The sequence below is a fragment of the Canis lupus genome, chromosome 36, assembly GCF_003254725.2.
Source record: "Canis lupus dingo isolate Sandy chromosome 36, ASM325472v2, whole genome shotgun sequence".
NCBI lineage: Eukaryota > Metazoa > Chordata > Mammalia > Carnivora > Canidae > Canis > Canis lupus.
In genome coordinates this window covers 23,261,295-23,281,273 of record NC_064278.1, presented here as the reverse complement: position 1 = coordinate 23,281,273, position 19,979 = coordinate 23,261,295, and the positions used below count along the sequence as shown (strand labels likewise).

The 19,979-nt window shown below is 36.5% G+C and overlaps 1 protein-coding gene and 1 long non-coding RNA gene across 21 annotated transcripts in view; one reads left to right on the top strand and one right to left on the bottom strand.

Annotated features, from left to right (window-relative positions):
- ZNF385B (zinc finger protein 385B) overlaps nt 1-19,979 on the top strand; it is a 382,539-nt gene that overhangs the window by 199,726 nt on the left and 162,834 nt on the right. The gene's annotated exons all lie outside the window — the stretch shown is intronic.
- LOC112668194 (uncharacterized) overlaps nt 14,107-19,979 on the bottom strand; it is a 32,267-nt gene continuing 26,394 nt past the window's right edge. For 9 of the 10 annotated variants that reach the window (XR_007408590.1, XR_007408589.1, XR_003141549.3 and 6 more), the window contains 3 exons: nt 19,712-19,858; nt 16,565-16,764; nt 14,107-14,197 (listed from right to left, as the gene is read on the bottom strand). This is a non-coding gene — a long non-coding RNA (uncharacterized LOC112668194). The remainder of the gene's footprint in view (nt 14,198-16,564; nt 16,765-19,711; nt 19,859-19,979) is intronic. The other variant, XR_007408586.1, reaches the window with a different exon arrangement.

The window sequence follows — 19,979 nt, the reverse complement described above, 5'->3', positions numbered from 1 at the left end:
ATTGGGCCTTGGTAACAGAGATGGAGAGCTCATTTCACACAGTGGCCGCATGCATGCGTCGTTTGGTCTGACTGAGCTATGTGACCTTGGAATGACATGATCTCACTGGTAGGATTGTTCTGAGATTTAAATGAGAGAACTGGGCGTAGATAGGTCTTGGCACAAGGCCTGGAGATAGCACTCACTCAGTAAAAGTTCACAGCTCTCAGTACCTTCATCAAACTCTGGCAGTACTAACAAACAGAACTTCATGGTATCTAGGATGGCGATGAGAGAATGGGTTATATCTGCTTTCCTCCAGTTAGAAGCAGGACTGGAAGCAAAAAAAACAAACAAACAAAACAAAACAAAACAAAAAAAAAACCTTTTTTTTTTCTCTTCAAATAAGTCTCAATTTTAATAAGATCCTCTACATACACATTTGCTACTAAAAAATGAAATAGCACATCAAAAAAAATTACAATTTCTGAAAACCAGAAAAATCTACCTTATGCACACCCTCCCCTAATTATACTCTAACCAAACCACCCCAAGTTTTCTGTGTATTCCTTCTGCACAAGTTACTTGGCTTCCTATTTTTTGATGTTAGGTTTTATCTTAATGACTTTAGGCTTCTCAAACACTTAGGCACACTCAAAACCTAGTAGTGCTTCCTTAGGTCAAATTGAAAAGTGGACATAAACTGACACCATTCAAATGCAAACTCAGGACTGGAAGCAGGATTTGAGCTTTCACGTTATTTTCACACGACTAACAAATGATTCCCAAATGTCATCAGGGGAAATATTTGGGAATTTGTTTTATCTCTAAGTGCGTAATCTAATCAAAGAATCTTAAGTAAGTGCCTTGAAAATGGTGCTCAGAATTTTGAATTTTCTACATATATATAGCTGATATTTATAGAGTATCTTCTGTGAGCTAACATGGTGCTATGAGATTTTTTTCGTTTATTTTTAACATAGAGTAAAATGGACCTTTTTGTTCTAGGAATGTTAATATTCATGTAGATTTACATAAGTACAATCACAATTCAGTTGCATCACCCTAAAAGTTTCTTTTGTGCTAAACCTTTGTAGTCACACCATCTGGGTGTCCCTAACCCTTGGTGACCAGTGAGCTGTTCTCCATCACTGTAGTTTGCCTTCTCCAGACTTTTACATAAGTAGAACCATAAATATAATACATAGCCTTTTAAAACTGGCCTCTTTCACTCTCTCAAGGCATAAAGTCTTTGGGATTTATTGTTGTTGCATGCATCAATAATTTGTTCCTCTTTATTGCTGTGCAGTATTCCCTTTGATATCCATTTGAATTTGGTAAGGGGTAGTGTTTCAAATATTAGTAGGAATGTTGGAGTCTGAAACCATATCAGTGAACTTTTCATACTATGTTATAAGAAATGCATTGATCTGCCTATACTTTGAATGGATCTTATAACTCTTCATGAGGCTGTAACATCCCGCATTAGTCATTTGAAAAATACTGGTTTCCTGAGATAAGCAAATCTTTCAAATATTGATACATTTCCTTATAAAATACCCAAAATGCACATTCATTGATGTTAATATCAATCAATCTCATCAGAAAAGTCTTGCAAAGCTGTCAAGCTTACAGTGGTTAATATTAGTTTTCCAAAAGATTAATTTTTTTACCTGAAATCTTGGATTTTATTATTGGCCCAAAAAATGTCAATTTCCCCTGAAGATTGATTTCTTCTGGTTCTTTTTTTCCCTAAGTCTGCCAGATTGCCAAGTCTGAAACTATAGTTTGTCTGCCAGTCACTCTCTTAAATAAAGATGGTGTTTCAGAAAAAAAGTGGCTATTTCAATTCACAGTTCAATCACACAGAGGTTGGTTTTTGTTTTGAGACGGTCATGATACTGCTGTTTACAGAAAATGTGCTTTATGTGTACTTTCAGTTTTGTCACATAGAATATTCAACAGATGTGTATGGAAGGGTTGAATTCATGAAATTAAACATTTTATTGCTTTTTAAAGACATTCTTATGATTAAAAATTTTTTTGAACTGTGAATAATAGCAATAAAGACAAGAACTGCTAGTGTAGCGTGGTGCCACTGCCTTTACTCCTCTAAGGCATCAACAAATCCATACACTATTGTTTTTGCACCATCAGTGCAAATGTCAACAAGGTAAAAAAGGCACAGACGCAAGTGTTTTAGGATTTTAAAAATAGTTTTGACCTCACAGACCCCTGACCCTTAGTGGTCTAAAGACTACACTTGGACAACTGCCTGATAGATTATGCTGGATATTGATTCAAAGAAGAATAAGATCATTATGGAATACAGGCCCTATGAGAAGGAGAAAAAAGGATAAAGAAGTTAAGGCATGAGAAGACATAGGTGAAGAAAAAGAAAATTATCGACCATTAGAAGTGAGGAAGATGAGTCTTAACCCCTAGAGATCTTCAAAACAGAATCCTATTTACTGTCTTAAAACATTTACTGTTACAAATGGTTGAAGGTAGAAAACCAAATCAAATAATCTGTTGACGTTACTCCACATTCTAATACTATGATTTTGTGCTCCCAAAGGATTTGTGGCTTATGATATCTCTAAGTAGAGTTGTCTTTGTGTCAAATATTTTCTTCAGACTGATTTTCAATATCTTTGCAAACAAGATTCCATTCTAAATCAGTCTTTAGTTTTATATAGTTTCTTATAGCCTCGCAAAGATGCTGTTCTCAATAACCTGCAGGTTAGAAGTGAATCAAATTCTTTGAAACTGTCAGTGCTGCTAAGGGAGCTATGTGTTGCTCACACACATGCCAAGGATTAATGGGGACAGATAATCTTTGACAGTTTAGGCCTTCTTCCCACCTACATTGAAAGCATCTCGGGCCATGAGAGCCTCTGATCACTGTTTGTTCTACACTGTGGGTCCTGAAATGAAGGAGCTTGACCTTCATTTGGCTCACCAACTGCGAGGGTTGGACAAGATTTGCTCTGGTTGGCAATAGTTCTCTATAAAGATAAGCAGACTATAAATCGCTTTCTTGACTCCTCTCAACCTTTGTATCTGAAGATTGTATTATAGAACTACAAGTATCAGAAATAAATTTTGAATGCTTAGAGACTACAGAAGTTCAATATTGCTGTATGCATGTGTAACATATCCCTTAAAAGGGATAAAATCTAAACTGTATCTGTACAATGGTAATTTCCAAGAGTCAGTTTCTACTTCAGGAAAAGATAATTTGTCCCTTGAAGTTTTAAACTAAGTTACAGTTGCAGACAAAGTTTATCTTTCATTAAAAAATAAATAAATAACTACTGGAAATCAAGGCCTCAGGAATTAAACTAAATATTTGGAGAATTATTTTCTCTTCTAGTTGTTTTCCTGCTACAGAATATAACTAACTCATGGGGAAGATCAAAGAAGGGCAATTAAAAGTGAGTGAGGTGAGGGGTGCCTGGATAGTTCAGTTGGTAGAGTGATTCCTATTTTGGCTCAGGTCTTGATCTCAGGGTCATGGGATTGAACCCCACATTGGGCTCCCCACTCAACGGGGAATCTGCTTGGCATTCTTTCCCCACCCCCTTCATCTGTTCCTCCCTTTGCTCTCTCTCAAATAAATAAATCTTTTTTTAAAAAAGTGACTGAGGTGATATTGAAATGGCAATATCAAGGCCCATCAAAAGGATTAGAATGTCATTTCTTCAAGCTGGAAACCCAAAGGAATATGATTGAAAACTATGAAATGTTGTAGCATATGGATAGGACCAAACATACTTGTTCATCAAATCCCTGAAAAATACCACAAAAGGAAATCTTTGGAGTTCTAAGGAGGCAAATAAAATATAATAAATAAAAAGAATCACTTTCACATGCAGTAGTCACATTATGGAAATCACTGACGCAGTAGGAGGTACAGATCTCTAAAAAAAAAAAAGACTCAAAGAGGATTTAGGAAAACTCATAATTAATAGAGCTATAATAAAAAATATAAGATTTCCCTCAACTTCTATCTTTTGATGGATAAAATGCATGCATAACTTATAAACTATAAATTAGAGAATTTTGAACCAAATAATCTGTGAGTTTGACCTAAGGTGGTAGCGATCATACCACTGTGTTCAAAAAGAAAAAAGTTAAAAATTTAAATTCAAATCAAACTAACGTTAATTATTTTGTTTTTTTTCTATTTCTATTTTCCATAGTTTACAAATTATAATGCTAAATAGAACCTCCTGAGTTCACTTGGTCTATTCTACTGCTCACCTGAAGCAGTTTCAGAAAGGGGATTGTCTACTCTTCCATCATCGCCTTAGAAATATATTCTCCCTCTTAGCAATTTGCTGATCTTTATTTTCAAGTTGAACCTAAATATCTTTCATTGTAAAACCCCCAACTTTTAACTCTGACCAATCTCAAAACCATAGCAAACTGCAAAAATAGTACAAGGAACAATAGTCCATATACTCTCTCACCTAACTTTGCTAAATATTCACTTTTCCCCACACACATGAGCTCTCTTACTTTCTAGAATATGGATTTATGTTTCATGTATTTATGTTCTTACATTTATATCATTAATATGCATACATATGGATATATATTCTCATGCTGAACCATTTGAAAATTATTGCAGACATCAAGACTCTTCACCTCTAAATGCTTTAGCATGGATATTCTAAGAACCAGAACATTCTCTGCAAAATCCCTGAGAGTACTGATAGAGCAATCTTGATAAGAGTGCTATTATATAACAGTCTGCTCATTTCCCCCAGTTGTCCCAATAATACTGTTTTGGTCATTTCCTTCTTTTTTCATTAGAGGATCCAATCAAGGATGCTGTGTTAGTCATCATATTCTTTTAGTTTCCTTTAAATCAAACAGGTCTCCAGCCTTTTTTGATGATGTTGCTGTTCTATATAATATTCATATTACTGAAAAGGCTGGTCTAGTTTTACAGAATGTTCTTCATTTTGGATGTTTTTGATTGTTTCCTCATTAAGCATTTTTGACAGGATATCTACATAGGTAATGCCGTGTCCTTCTCAGGAAACGTAGAATGTCAGTGTGTCTCCATTTGTGGTGATGTTAAGGTAAAAGTAGTATCTACATGATTTTTAATTTAAAAGAAATTTTTCCCCCTTTTTAACTCAAGTATAATCTGTACAGTGATACTTTGAGATTGTATGAATTTCCGGTTCTCCACACTTTTTTTTTTTTTTTACATAGTGGTTTTGGTATCCATTTATACTGATTTACTTATTGCTATGTGCTTGTAAAATTCTGTTTTTCTATTTCCATCATTTTTTAAAGGTTTTATTATTTATTTATTTATTTATTTATTTATTTATTTATTTGAGACAGAGGGATACAGAGAGAGAGAGAGAGAGAAAGCATGAGCACGGGGAGAGGAAGAGGGAGGAGAGGCAGGACTCCCCTCTGAGCTGGGAGCCCGATGTGGGGCTCAATCCCAGGACTAGGAGATCAGGACCTGAGCTAAAGGCAGACACTTAACCATCTGAGCCACCCAGGCATCCCTCTATTTCTCTCCTTATTTTTAAATTTATTAGTTGATATTCTTTGTTTTTTCTCCTTAAAAAAGGAATTTTTAGTATTACTATGTACCGATGACTATACTTTTTCTGCTCAATATTATTGTAATCTATTCTTTTTATTATCCATTACTGTTCACATTGTACCAAATTTTACGAGTGCGGGGGGGCCCTTCAGAGTTGGCTTCTGTTCCTTTTTGATGTGCCCTCGTCAGTTTGAGCACATTCTCCATGGCACCTCTGGGTACTTCAAGCTTGACTTGTACTTTCCTGTCCAGAGAGGGCTCATTCCTTTTAGAATTAGGCCTATGTCTAAAACTTAGATCTGGACAAGAGGTTTGCTCATTACAGTTTGAACGTAATTATTTCCAGGTCCTTGCAAAAGGCTAAAGGCTACTAGAATTATTACCAGGTCCTTGCACGCATGTACACATACCTAGCCAATATATATATTGTACTATTGTAGCTTTATAATATTCTACTGCTATGCTACTACCATCAGTTTTATTCTAGCATCACGGGGTCATTCCTCCCCTTTCCCCATTCCATACTTCTCTTCTCCCAATCCTTGTACCTACAGTACAATATATTTACTTATTTCCTCAGTCCTGCAATAGTTTCATATCAGCTACACCAATATTGTGACCAACAATAAACTTACTGTGTCAGGTTCAAGATTTCTGGTTAATTCCTTTATTCTTTATTCTTTTTTTTTTTTTTTTTTTTTTTTAGTATAGTTGACACACAATGTTACATTAGTTACATTAGTTTCTCCTATGATTCTTTTTTGTCCTCGGAATATGTCTCTCTAGATATAGTCAGAATATTTTTAAAACAGCTAATCTGTGGATTAATTCTCTTTTTTTCTCAACAGCTTAATATAGGTTTACATTTACTTGGCTTGTAATATTTAAGAGTTTATTTTCCAGTATTGTTGATTTAATCCACTTTTGAATATGTAAAAACTGCTGTTTTTTAAATGCTAAGAAACCTAAACATTAACAAACTGTATGCAAAATCTGGTGCCACTGGTCATCATCATATGCAAGACCTGTTTAGAAACTAGGAGAGGGAAAGCATAAATGTTTTTCTTTCTTGTACTAATAATTTATATTATTATTATTACTATTCCAAGTTCAGGATCAAGAGAAGTTTTTGCAACATAGCAAAATTGCAAGGCAGTATGGAGCAGAAGTTAACAAATTGTCTCTGGAATTAGATTGCCTGAGGGCAAACCCTTGTCCCTATCCCCACACCACACTTGCTGATTACAACCAGGTCAATCAGCTATCTTGTCCTCCTTCCATGTAAAATGAGGATACCACAAAGTTTAATATAAAGCACTTAGTTAAGTGCCCAATGAGTAGTAAGTACAAAATAAGTATTACCTGTGACTTTGGTGGTGCTGACAGTGATGCTAGTGTCAAATTTGAAATGGTGTATTCCAGATATGCAGAGTTACTAACACTAAATTTAATGGCTTATTTTCTTGGCAACTGGATTTTTTGTGGGTTTTATTATTTTGTATTTTTTTCTTTCCCTCACAACTTTTGATGCACAAGGGAAAGTTATGGCTTAGCTAAAAGTTCTGATATTGAGAATGACCTTGTCCTTGTTTTGAAGCATCTGAAAAATAAAAATAAAAATTCCTCCTGTGAAACACCGGTCAGTTGCTGCTGCTGGTCCTGGGGCAGGCTGTCTACCGGGATGCCGAGCATTACAGCTGCTGTAATCACCAAAGCATCTGCTAGAGATCTCAGGGCTGAAAACTAGGTAGGAAAGTCTGCATTATACCTAATAATAGCTTTGGAAATTTTCCTGAAATGCTTGCTGGCAACCCCCAGGCTCGACAGGCACAGCATACTATAACTAAAGCTAGCATGTTGTTGCTACTCTTACTAGTGAGTGTGCTACAACACAAACACACAAACCAAAATAATGGCTAGAAATCATTTGCTATGACTTCTTTATGTTTTCACTTGTAGTACTCTTGGGTTACTGCCAATTGTAGCTAGATATATTTATATAGATATCCTGTATTTTTAATTCACAAACAGTATCTTATAAGCTATAGATTCATATAAACTATTGATGCCACCAGTGAAGAGTTCAGATAAGAAAAAAATTATATCTGACACTATTACTCTCTCAATACACACAGGGATTGCTTTCAAGATGCAAAATTATGATGTTTGCATCCACATGGAGGGTTTGTGAAGAATGTCTGATGAACGTGAAAAGCACAGACTTCTGTTTGTGTGCCCTAGGGTCACCTGAGGATAGCGCCAAAGAGTCAGAGGATGCTCCATAAATGTTCAAGGAACTGGGAAAAGATCCCAGACAGAAAGATTAAAGTGTTTTGATTAACCACTGGGAAAGAAAAGACTGAGTGGTGAGGTGATGGTTCTCTCAAGACAGGGAAATACCACGAAGTTTACATTTCAGGGTCCCTCACTTGTACGGGCCCTCCCAAGGCCCTGGGAGGAACCCGAACCATGTGTTCACGTGGTTGTATGCCTTTGTAGTATTTGCTGAAGTAAAGTATTTTAACCACAATTGGTTAAAACCACTGTTTCCTTCCACTAGAACTTCCCCTCCATCTCACTTTTCTTCGTATTGAGTGGAATTAGAGGTAGCTGTGTGCATGGAAGACAAAGGGCGGGAGATATATTTACTTAGAGTATAGTTGGCTCTGTACAGGATCTGCAATTGCTTCTGTGTGTAATTAAGTTATTGCCGGCCATCCCAGCAAAGGAATGGCTTCTGGGTCCTATCACGTATTTGGCCAACTCACCCAGCAGGGCCAGAGGCTGTGTTGTATCGCTAATGTGTCCTGCAGTACAGCCACGGAAGTATATAGGCAGTGCAGGAGAAATAATGATTGAAACGTACAGAACCCAAAGCTAATCTGGGTAAAATTTCCTTCAATCACGAGGCATGTGAAGTTGTAACTGGATGATTGAGTTCTAATTGATACTTGGTCACAATGCAAGTTTTTTCCTATCAAAATGTACTATACTAGAAAACATACTGGTGTGTATAATTATAAATATGTCATATATTTTTCCCTCTTTTGATGGGAATTGGTTAAGATAGGATTTATCAAAATTTCTGAGTAAGGCACAAAGCATAGTAGTGCTGCAGATAAGAGTATATTTGTTTAAGTCACAAGCTTTTATACATTCTATCAAAAATTAAAAGAAAATCTGGTCAACTACACAAGAGAAAAGATTGGACTATCTTTCTTATCCCTCTATAGAATGATATCACAAAATCATTATCATGTGGAAAGGTGTTCAAAGAGCACACAACAAAAAATGTAGGAATATCTTAATAAAAACATGTTATTTTCTATATTTTGTGATTTTTTTTTAGCCTTTTTGCACTTGTAATTTGCATTGGTATTTTTGGTCAACTAAACACCCACCTTCTTGTTTAATTTTGTATTTGTAATTTTATATTCATTTTCTAAAGGAGAGGCCCCTTCCAACTATTTAGACTTCAGTTTCCACAAAACCTGGATCTTCCCCATCCTCTACTAATATATAAAGGGTGTGTCATCTTGTGAACAATCACTCATTCATATGCTTGAGGCAATCAGTAATGAGTTAGGATATGGTAAAGATTATAGGGATCCCTGGGTGGCGCAGTGGTTTGGCGCCTGCCTTTGGCCCAGGGCGCGATCCTGGAGACCCGGGATCGAATCCCACATCAGGCTCCCGGTGCATGGAGCCTGCTTCTCCCTCTGCCTGTGTCTCTGCCTCTCTCTCTCTCTCTCTGTGACTATCATAAATAAATAAAATTAAAAAAAAAATTAAAGATTATATTGTATACATTGAACCTGACAGATCCTGTAATAAGATGGCAATTTTTGCTCTAAGAAAGTTCAGACACTAGCTGCCAGTACTTTGTCCTTCATCTGTAGTCTGTGAGTGCTCAGAGTGTTCCAGTTGAGAATCTCTCCTGAGTTGAGACAGAATCAGTTCAAATAGTGCACAGAACAATTTCCCACTGCAAGAAATCAAGCTCCTCAGAAAAAATACCTGTTTCTAGGACTGGGGCAGGAAATGTCAAGAGCTTGAAATGTACTAGAAAGCAAAGAAGCTATCAGAAATTACTGGAGTCGTGTCAGAAAGACATAGGAACCAAATTGAAAGAATTTCTAAAAAGCTGACTGAAATGTATTGAAATACATCAAATATGTTAAAAACTTACGAGTGTATAATGATACCAAAAAGTAAAAACCAAAAACCTCCTTGATCCAAGGAAATGAGGGCACAAATTCATTCTAAAAATTGGTTGATAAAGTGAAAGAAAAAAAATATTTATCTTACCTTTTCTGACAAACTGTAAATCAGGTTAACCAAAGAGTTGGTAAGAAAAAATGTCTGCTTCGTAAAAGAATTCTAGGCAATAATTGCAGAAGAAATACAAAAACTAAGCCATCATTATTTTGCAACTCCTTTTGAAATAATCTGAGAAATGATCATCAATGGCTGCCCGAATCATTGGGTGAAAGTTGATGAGGAATCTTTAGAAGAAATGAGTTAGGGTGGGAACACCAAAACTCATTAATTACAGAGAGAAAGAGAGAGAGAAAAACAACAAGTATTATACAAGTAGCAGGTGCATAATCCTATTCATGAAATACACTTGCCAAAAAATAGAACATAAATTTGTTCAAACCCCTAGGTTTAGCTATTAATTTTCAAAAATATAGAAGAAAAAGGAACATGTTATATGATACCATGGAATCCAGTCAACAAAACCCAAAAGTTAAGATATTCTATAGGATAGATGACTGAATTTCTTCTACAAATAAATGACATGAGAAAAAAAAAAGGGAAGAGGGGAGTTGGTAAAACAATTTAAAAATTAAGTAAATGAGTAAGATAAATTAATATTTAAGAGACATTTTGTTCAAGCGTTATGTGTGAACTTTGGCTTTTGATTTGAGCAAAGCAAACTTTGTAAAAACAGCATTGATGCTATCAAGGAAAACTGAAAATAGAGGGGATGGGGTATTAGATGATGTTAAGGAATTACTGGTAATTTTAAAGTAGAAGTATGATGTTATTATAATGTTTTAAAATGAGCTTATCTATTAGGAATACAAACTGATTATTTACAAATAAAATGATAAAATATCTGAAATTTGTTTAAAAATAATCTGGCTGGGGAGAAAAAGGTGTTAGGGAGTATAAATGAACTAAGGTTGGCTATATTTTGATAATCACTAAGTCTGGATAATGAAGACATGGAGATTTATTTATTATTTATTATTAGATTTTATTTATTTATTTATTCATGACAGACACAGAGAGAGAGAGGCAGAGACGCAGGCAGAGGGAGAAGCAGGCTCCATGCAGGGAGCCTGATGAGGGACTCGATGCCAGGATCCAGGATCACGCCCTGAGGCAAAGGCAGACACTCAACCACTGAGCCACCCAAGTACCCCAGATATGGAGATTTATTATATTATTGCAGCTACTTAGATAACTGAAGTTTTTCTTAACAGTAGGCAAAAATACATAGAAAGTAAATTTGAGAAGCACATACTGAGAGATAGTATGCCTGTATCTCATTGTTATTTGTTTTTGAAAATGAAAAAAAAAACTATGAATAGAAACATCCAATCATGACATTTGTGAAATATTAAATATGAGTGTTAGGGGTGCCTGGGTGATTCATCAGTTAAGCGTCTGACTTTTGATTTCGGCTCAGGTCATGATCTCATGGGTCATGAGATAAAGCCCTGGATTGGGCACCATGCTCAGCAGGCAGTCTGCTCGAAGATTCCCTCCCTCTTCCCCCTCCCCTACTCATGCATACACAGTCTCTCTCTCTCGAAAATAAGTAAATCATTTAAAAATATATATGAATGCTATAGGTAGTGGTGTGCTGGTAAATGACTATCTGAAGAAGAAAGCCCTGATTTATAGTGTTTACCAGTTTGCATGGTCTAAATACTCCCACCACAGCCAATTTCAAGCTACTGGTATGACCTCACCAAATGTGGAGTTGGAAAGAGCTGCGCACCACTGGCTCTCGTGCGTCTGCGTGGCCAGCCCTAGCCCACTACTGGGAAAGCTGACAGAGGAGCGTTAGTTATTGCAGATTGCTGGTCAGACCCCAACTCACATGCACTCTTTGTCCTTGATCAACTTACTTAGTTTCTCTGAGCCTGACTTCCCCTTCTGTAAACTACAGATAGTAATTCCTAGTACCTTAAGATACGAGGCCTAAATGAGATCAAATGTGTAGTAGACCTAGCATGGTTCCACTCACGTAGTGAGTGATCCTTCATGCTAATATCCTTTCTTCCCTCCAAGTTAAAAGAGAAGAAAGAACTCTTGCCTTGGGATGGTCTCAAAGTTTTAAAGGAAAGTAATGAAGCTGATCATCTTCTTAGAGGGCTTCCTGCCCAGAATTTCTGTAATTACTTAAAATTGCAGGTTTTAGGAACTGTCACAAACCTGCCAGAAGTTCACCAAGCTCTAATTTGGTTGGATATTAATAGGTAGGCTGGGAAGTTAATGTGATATGATTGTGGCTAGAATAGAACCATCTGTTAAAGGTATGGTTTCTGTCCAATGTGATCTGGCACTAAAAACACCCAGTAAGAATTAAGTGTTATCTTAGAGTTGACATGGTAAAACAAAAACAAAGACAAAAACACAACCCAATAACTTACTTAATATTTTCCCGGGGAGTGCTAAGACTCAGCTAAGAGGTTTGTGGCATGAATAAGCCTAAAGGTTATGCTGGCAAATTTGAAATGTTTCCATTCCCAGTTTTGATTGATTGAGGAGTTATTAATAATAGTAGCATTGTACTTTTCAAATTCTTTAAGTTTGGTGATTAACCATGGTATCAGTTAATGAAAGAAGGGGTTTTATTTTCCCCTTTTGTTTCCTGAACAATTTACTTTTTCTGTATAGAAATCTAAGATTAAGGTCATCATTGATTAGTCAATAGTGATGCGGTTTTCAGAATTACTGAAGTATTTGCATATATAAAAATATCTTTTAAGTTCATTAAAGCCAAGGATAGAGAGAAAGGAAATTAGAAGTCAAGCCCATATTTAGAATCTGGAGACACTAATACTAGAGGCACTTGAAATTTGATTTACGTGTGTGGGTTGATATGTTCCTATTGGGAATACAACTTGGGGATGTATTTTCTTCTCTCAGGAAGAGTTGCATGACTCAACTCTACATATTTTGGATTTCTGAGCAAATACTTAATGAGCTAAGAAGCAGTATGCTGCATCATCCATCTGAAGTTGTTCCAATCTCCTTTGATCTTTAAAAAGAATAGTTTCCTTCAGTAAATTCAAACACTTGCCCCTTAGAAATTTGAATTTCCTATTTTCTCAAAGCAATGCTATTTATACTAAACTTAATTCAACAGGTCATAATAAGAATGCTTTAAGAAATGAAATGGAATGAAATAAGTTTAAAAATAGTGTCACAAAGAGAAAGGATCAATAGCGTCTTGTAAAACTTATGTTTTAGTTATGTATATGTATACATTCTAAGCTATGAAGTAAAATTTATTTCTCGCTGAGTCACAATAAAAAAAATGGGAAATTTTAAAGTGTTTTAAAATATACAATAAAAAAGTCCCTGAAAATAAAGTAACTCTCCCTCCTGTGGTACGTATCAAATCAGTATTTTTAGATTAAGAAGTCTCCTTCAAAGCTGTTGTAGACAAAAGCATTCTGGATTTTGAGAGGATGGTGAGTCCGCCTAGGCCTCCCTGGGGACAGCAGAGGGAGGGGACTTATACTCTTGAAGGGACATGGTCATGACAATGTTCCTTCTGTCTGTTGGAATTTCTTCCTTTCTTATGTAGGATGGATACTGCTACTTGGCTTGCCTGCCTAAACACAAACATCTCAGTTAGATTTCAGGACTTGAGGGCAGAAGTTTTGCCTTATGCTCTCTTACCTGCTCATGTATGCTTTCTTAAGTTCTCACCCGTCACATGCCTCCCACACACGGTAGTATGTGCTTACCATTCCTGGTAGGAGTAATGATACCACTGTTATTAGTCATTCCTGTTAGTAATGAGCACAGCTAAAGTTTACCCTAATATGCTATTTGGCCACATTTGTTCATATGTTTATATATTTATTCATATACTATCTGCCACAAAGGATTTATTGCTGCTGCTAATGTGAATATGTAAGAAAATAATGGCTGAATATATATATATACAAATACACACATTTAAAGAGACTTTTATACACACACATACATGCACACACACCCTTATATATCATAAAGATAAGTAAGGTCAGAGGAAAAATATGAATAATCAAGCATTAAGTTCCATCTTGGTTCTTTCTTTGAGGCTCATTCTTGCATCTGAACTCCCCATTAGACAAAGTAAGGGGGAATATATTATCAGTTACATAATTCTTACTATTGAAGAAGAGAGACACCCTCAGGAAAGGCAGAGGCTTCCTTGTATACGTGAGAAATATGACTAAAAGGCATTTCTCACATGGAGTTTCATGTGGGAGACAGTGTCTGAAACTCGAAAATATCTGTACCATCACTCCTGAAGAAACTGTAATGGATTTTATTTCTGTTATTTCTGTTACTACTTCTCTTCCATGAAGGCTGAAGGCTTTCTGACAAAACCCGGTGAAAGTACATCTGTAAGGAGACAGAAAATTATGATCCAGTTAGGTAATCTTTGGCCTGTTCTAAACTATCACTGAGAACATGCAGAAGAAATTGTTTAATCAGTCATCCCCCAAATATCGCCTATCTCGACCAGATTTTTAACTAAACTGGATGACAGTCTAAGATTACATCCCTCGGCTAGGGCCTAGATGGATAGGCACTCAGGATTGTTGGTGGAAAATAAATCCATCTACTTTAGAAAAAGTTATGATTAGGAGATAAGGTCAATATTCTTTGGTGGAAATTGGCAACTTCACCAAGGTTCCCATCTGATGAATCACTCCACCTCCTCACCAAGATGGGTCATTCCAAGACAGATGTTTCAAAGGCTGGAACCCATAGTATCATTCCAGAGCAGTTTCAAAATGTGTGGGAATAATTTTTGCTGAACTTTGTTTTTTCTCTGTACCACACTGCCAACCACTGGCTTTTGTTCCCTCTGGTAGTACTGTTTTCATTTTGTTAGCCTTCATGTATGTCAGGGGGTCATATTAGTGTTCAAACAAAAATTGACAAGCTATTTGCAAGTGAACTGGAAAGATAGAACACCTCGTGTTTCGGGCACCAAATCGCTGGAATGTTCAGGCATTTATGAGCTATCTACTACATGTTGCAGTGGAAGAAGCACTTCCACAATTTGAAACTTCACAGTAAGCATTAATCCAAGGGAGAAATGAGCTCCAGAATTGAGAATAACAAGGGAACATCTGGACAGCTGTGAGAAGAATCACTGTAAGAAGCCCGTGATGGGGGCAGCCCGGGTGGCTCAGTGGTTTAGCCTGCCTTCAGCCCAGGGCGTGATCCTAGAGACCCGGGATCGAGTCCCACATTGGGCTCCTTGCATGGAGCCTGCTTCTCCCTCTGCCTGTGTCTCTGCCTCTCTCTCTGTGTGTCTTTCATGAATAAATAAAATCTTTTAAAAAAATAAAATAAAATAAAATAAAATAAAATAAAATAAAATAAATAAAAAAAAGAAGCCTGTGATGAAACACAGGATAGCGGGGGTAGGTACACTGGGGCCTCAGATTAGGGGGTGTCAGCAGAAGAATGGCAAGTACCTAGGAGAGAGAGAGATAAAGGGAGATATACAGGAATGAGGAATGATCAGATAACTTTTACTTCCAATTTACTCTGACAAATGAGAGATGGGAGAGCAAGGAAGAGAGGATGAAATAGAAGATCCTTGGGCTTGTTCTAGTGAACCTAAAGAGATTTCACTTTCAGGAAAGCAAAACAAAAACAAAAACAACTGCCATTCTATTTTAAAATATGATTGCATATGAAAACCCATTTATAAAGAAATAGAAGTTGGGGCACCTGGGTGGCACAGTTGGTTAAGCATCTGACTCTTGGTTTCAGCTCAGGTGGGATAGGGTTTTGGAGGAACATAAATATTCAGTCCATAATAGGCTCTCATAGTGAGGTGTGGGCTTACCTCCCACCAAAACTAAAAAGATATGAATTCCTCAGAGAGACATAAAGTCCAGATTCTGGGCGTCCCTTGTCCTCCCAAACAGGCAACTGCCCACTAAATTTTCTCTCAAACTTTCAAATGTTCTTGGATGGTCTATCTAATGAGTCTTAATCTTCAGTTCCTATTTATTTACTTATTTATATTTAAATATTTTTATTTGTTTATTTTAGAGAGTGAGAGAAAGATATAGAGGGAAGAAGCAGAAAGAGAGAGGGAGAGAGAGAATCCCAAGTAGACTCCATGCTGAGTACATTGAGCCTTGACACAGGGCTCAATCTCATGACCCTGAGATCAGGACCTGAGCAGAAATCAAGAGTCAATCGACTGAGCCATGCAGGTGCCCTAAACATTTTAAGTTTTAACATCAAATTTATTCTGTTTTTGGTGCTTATATTTTAAACAGAATAATTTAAAATAAATCTAAATGTTTGGGATTTTACCATGAAGGCTCTCAGAGAAGCCCCCCGATAATGATGGTAGTGCTCTTGCAGGCGCTGGCTATGTGCCAGCCACCAAATCCTTGCTACGGCTGTGTTCTTCCAGAGTGTAGGCCAGTCTTCTTTCTGTCTCTTGTTAGTTGACAATGCCAGTTATAGAGAATCACGCCAGACCACACACCAGTGTGGCAGTTATACAAGTGGGAAAATAGATATCCAACTAGTTGTGATTAAAAATTCTTATATTTGTAGCTTAAAATGATACAAGGTTCTGAAAATGCAGAACAAGAATATAAATAACTTCTCTAAGGTTCTAAAATACAGAGTTGGAGCCAAAATAACTTTTATAACTATTCCTGGGAAGATGCCCTCCCACGTCATTCTAGCCCACACTTAGAAAATAAGGTTTATTTTTAATTTTGGTACCTTTCTGAGTTATTCCAGGAAGATTTTCTTAGGGATTTTCCAGTGTCATTAGATGCCACAAAGTATATGTTTTCAAAAAGCTAGATTTCTTCTGCGTATCCTTGAAGATAAATCCAGGAAACTCCATGAACTTATTGTTTACACCAGCCCAAGGGTGGCTGGAAGATGTTAGAGTGATGATGCATCTGGTAGTGATGATCCTGAACAAGTTCAGAAGATGGGCTATTGTATTACATTTTTGTTAATAGTCACATATCTTGAGGTCTGATTCATGCTACTCATGGATCTTTGAGCCCTTACTAATTCGCATAAATACGCAGAACCATGCAAAATTTTTTTCAACTTATTTCAGTATATTTTGTATTAAGAGAAAATAAGCACATAGATTTTTGATAAGTAAATATTGGCTCAACTGATGAAGTGCACCCTGTAGCTAGAAAGTTACCTCTTAGTATGTAACAGTGGAGAAGCTAAAAATGCCAATAATTCAGTAGTTTCAGCCTTTCTCATATATAAGTTTATAGTTTTAAGATTCAGAGGAGCTAAACTCTCATCATTTTGTCAGATTAAGAGTAATATTTATCATGATTCAAGTCTTCCTAACATTTTCATCAGTAGCCTAAAAGAAGATAGTAGGTTTCATTTCATTTTATTTCCAAAGTGATTCTTGGATTTTCAAGTTGCTCTGAAAAGTGAGGTGGAAAGTATGAATTGGAGGTGATCCATTGTCTCCAAAACATAATCCCAAACGGGAAACTGAGAAGCAAAACTTTATGTGAAGCCCTATTCTTTTACTGCCCTTTCCCTAGATCTACTCTACTCCATTCCTCTTCCTTGGAAGAAAGTAAAAGAAGGAAGGTAGGGGAAAGGGAATTGGCAGTAGTGTGATGGAACCAGCTTCACTGAGTTGAGTGAGCCAACCGTGTGCACCTCTTTCCAAACTTGTATTAAGTAATTTATTGATACCTTAAAATCAGCCATGTTGGAAATATTTACGCTGTAGAAATTGGTGTTGCTACAAATCAGGGCTCCCTTTTCCCACCCTGGATAGTAGGTTGCTAAGATTTACTAGCATTCCACTGATGACCTCTGTTGAAAGGGATATCACAATGTTACCCTTACCACTTTCTGATTATGACTTGTTAGTATAGGTAAAATTTCTAAAGACCTTGACTGTAATCTGCCTTTACCCAAAAATATATAGAGTTGGAATAATATGCTCTGTATTTAAGTTACTTATGATGCATTTTTTCCTGTGTGATTTTACCTTCTTAGATTTCTCAATGTATTGTTAGTTTTCTTTTCACACTCCCCTCTTCTTTTTCTATCCCATTCTCTGTGATCTTTTCTTGATTACTTAGTCTTCTCAGTGTAGACTGTGACATTTTATGAAGAGATATTCAGATACACACTGCCTGATTAGTATGATCTAAGGCATCAAAGAGTATTATAGACTCAATTCAGCAAACATTAATTGAATATATCCTTTGCATAAGACATCATGCCAGAGAAAATAAGGCACTGTACCTAGTCTCAATCAACATAAAATCTAGAGAGAAAATCAGACATGTACATGACTAAGAATAATATAGAACATAATGTGAAAGGTAGTATTAGAAAAAGTAAAGATGCAAGCTGGACCACAGAGACTGGAGGTTATTTCTGACTGCAGAAATTAGAGAAGGCTTCATGAAAATGGAGCCATCTCAACTAAGTCCTGCAGAATTGGTATGCATATTAAAGTTCAACTCTATTTATAGTTTTTATGAATAGATGACTATAAAGTTCCCATTAAAGTAGTTTGAGTTAATTCACATTGTTTACTGATCTGCCAAAATTAGCTCATCATCATGGAAGTTGGGAAAACTTAAGAAAAGTAAGATTTTAGCATCATAAATATATGGAATTGCTGCTAGATTCAGCAGATGCCAGTGCAGAAGATGCATTCTGCTCATCTTTGTACACCTCATAGTTTATACTCAGAGCACTATTTATAGAAGATCCTTAATAAAAGCTTCCAATTAATGAGAACCAAATACGATTCAGGCACGTTTACATGTATGTTATCATCAAAGACAAAAACTAAAAAATAAGGAAATCAGTTTTATTCAGGCTATTACAATAGGGAGAACACCCTAGACCCACAGATCAGAGTGTGTCTTTACAGAGTGGTTTTGCTTTAGTCTTTTATAGGAAGGAGTAGACAAGTTACAAGTAGGAGGATTTACAGTTGGGATTTTGCAACCAGGGAAAATCTCGGTTGGTTAGATTGAACAAGAGATGTTTATCTCTGTGTCTAGCTAGTTTCAAGGGGAAAACAGTTCTAATCTTTGCTAATCACTCATGAGACTTTGCTAATAAAGAGAAGCTGACTAGTCAGTAGGTAAACCTTACAATTACCCTGATAAATTTTACTATCAGCATTGTTTTTTAAGCTCTTTTTAAAAAATCAGAAACTAACATTCAGAGAGGTTGAGAGACTTGCCAAGGCCACATAGCTAGGAAATAACAGAATTGGAATTTTACCCCATATCTTCTGGCTCTAATATCTTTTCATTATGTCATAGTATGTCACATTATACTGAATGGAATCCTTAATAATAATTTTTAAGGTTAATTAAACTTTCATTTATTTTCTGTGTGTATATTTTCATACACACTACCTCGTTTGGAGAGATTGCCTTCAGAGAACCAGGTATAATATTTAGAATTGGCAGAAATCTGTTTGCAGGCTGGTTTGTTTTTATTTTTTAAGATTTTATTTATTTATTTATTTACTTACTTACTTACTTACTTACTTACTTACTTACTTAAGAGAGAGGGCACAAGTGGGCATGAGATGAGGTGGGGCAGGGAGAGGAAGAAGGAAAAGCAGACTCCCCCACTGAACAGAGACACCCTCCACCCCGATGTGGGGCTCAGTCCAGGACCCTGAGATCATGACCTGAGCCGAAGGCAGATGCCTAACCAACTGAGCCATCCCAGGTGCCCCGGCAGGCTGGTTTATAACAAGAGTGTGCCTCCTTCCATATAAATAAATCTAACTTTCATGTGAACGAATAGAGAAAAATTTGGAATTATATCCTAGTGTCTTTATAGTTATTGTTCTTTCTGGGAATCGGTACAATATCACTGTTGCTATTTCACCTGTGTTCCGTGGGGCTGTAGAGGTCTGCAGGAGATGCTTTGAGATCCTTATAGCGTTTCTTGGCTGGGTCATGGGAAGCTGGTTACTCAGCTTCTGCCAGAACTTTTGGATATACATGTTGAACATCAAAGTAGAAAAAGGGTCACCTAAAGAAGGAAGGAAAGAGTGAAAACCATTGATCTAATAGAATAAATCATTTCTGTAGAACAAATGCTGAATATGTTTTGCTCCTGGAAGCCTGTGAGTCCCTGAATTTATTGGCTTTGC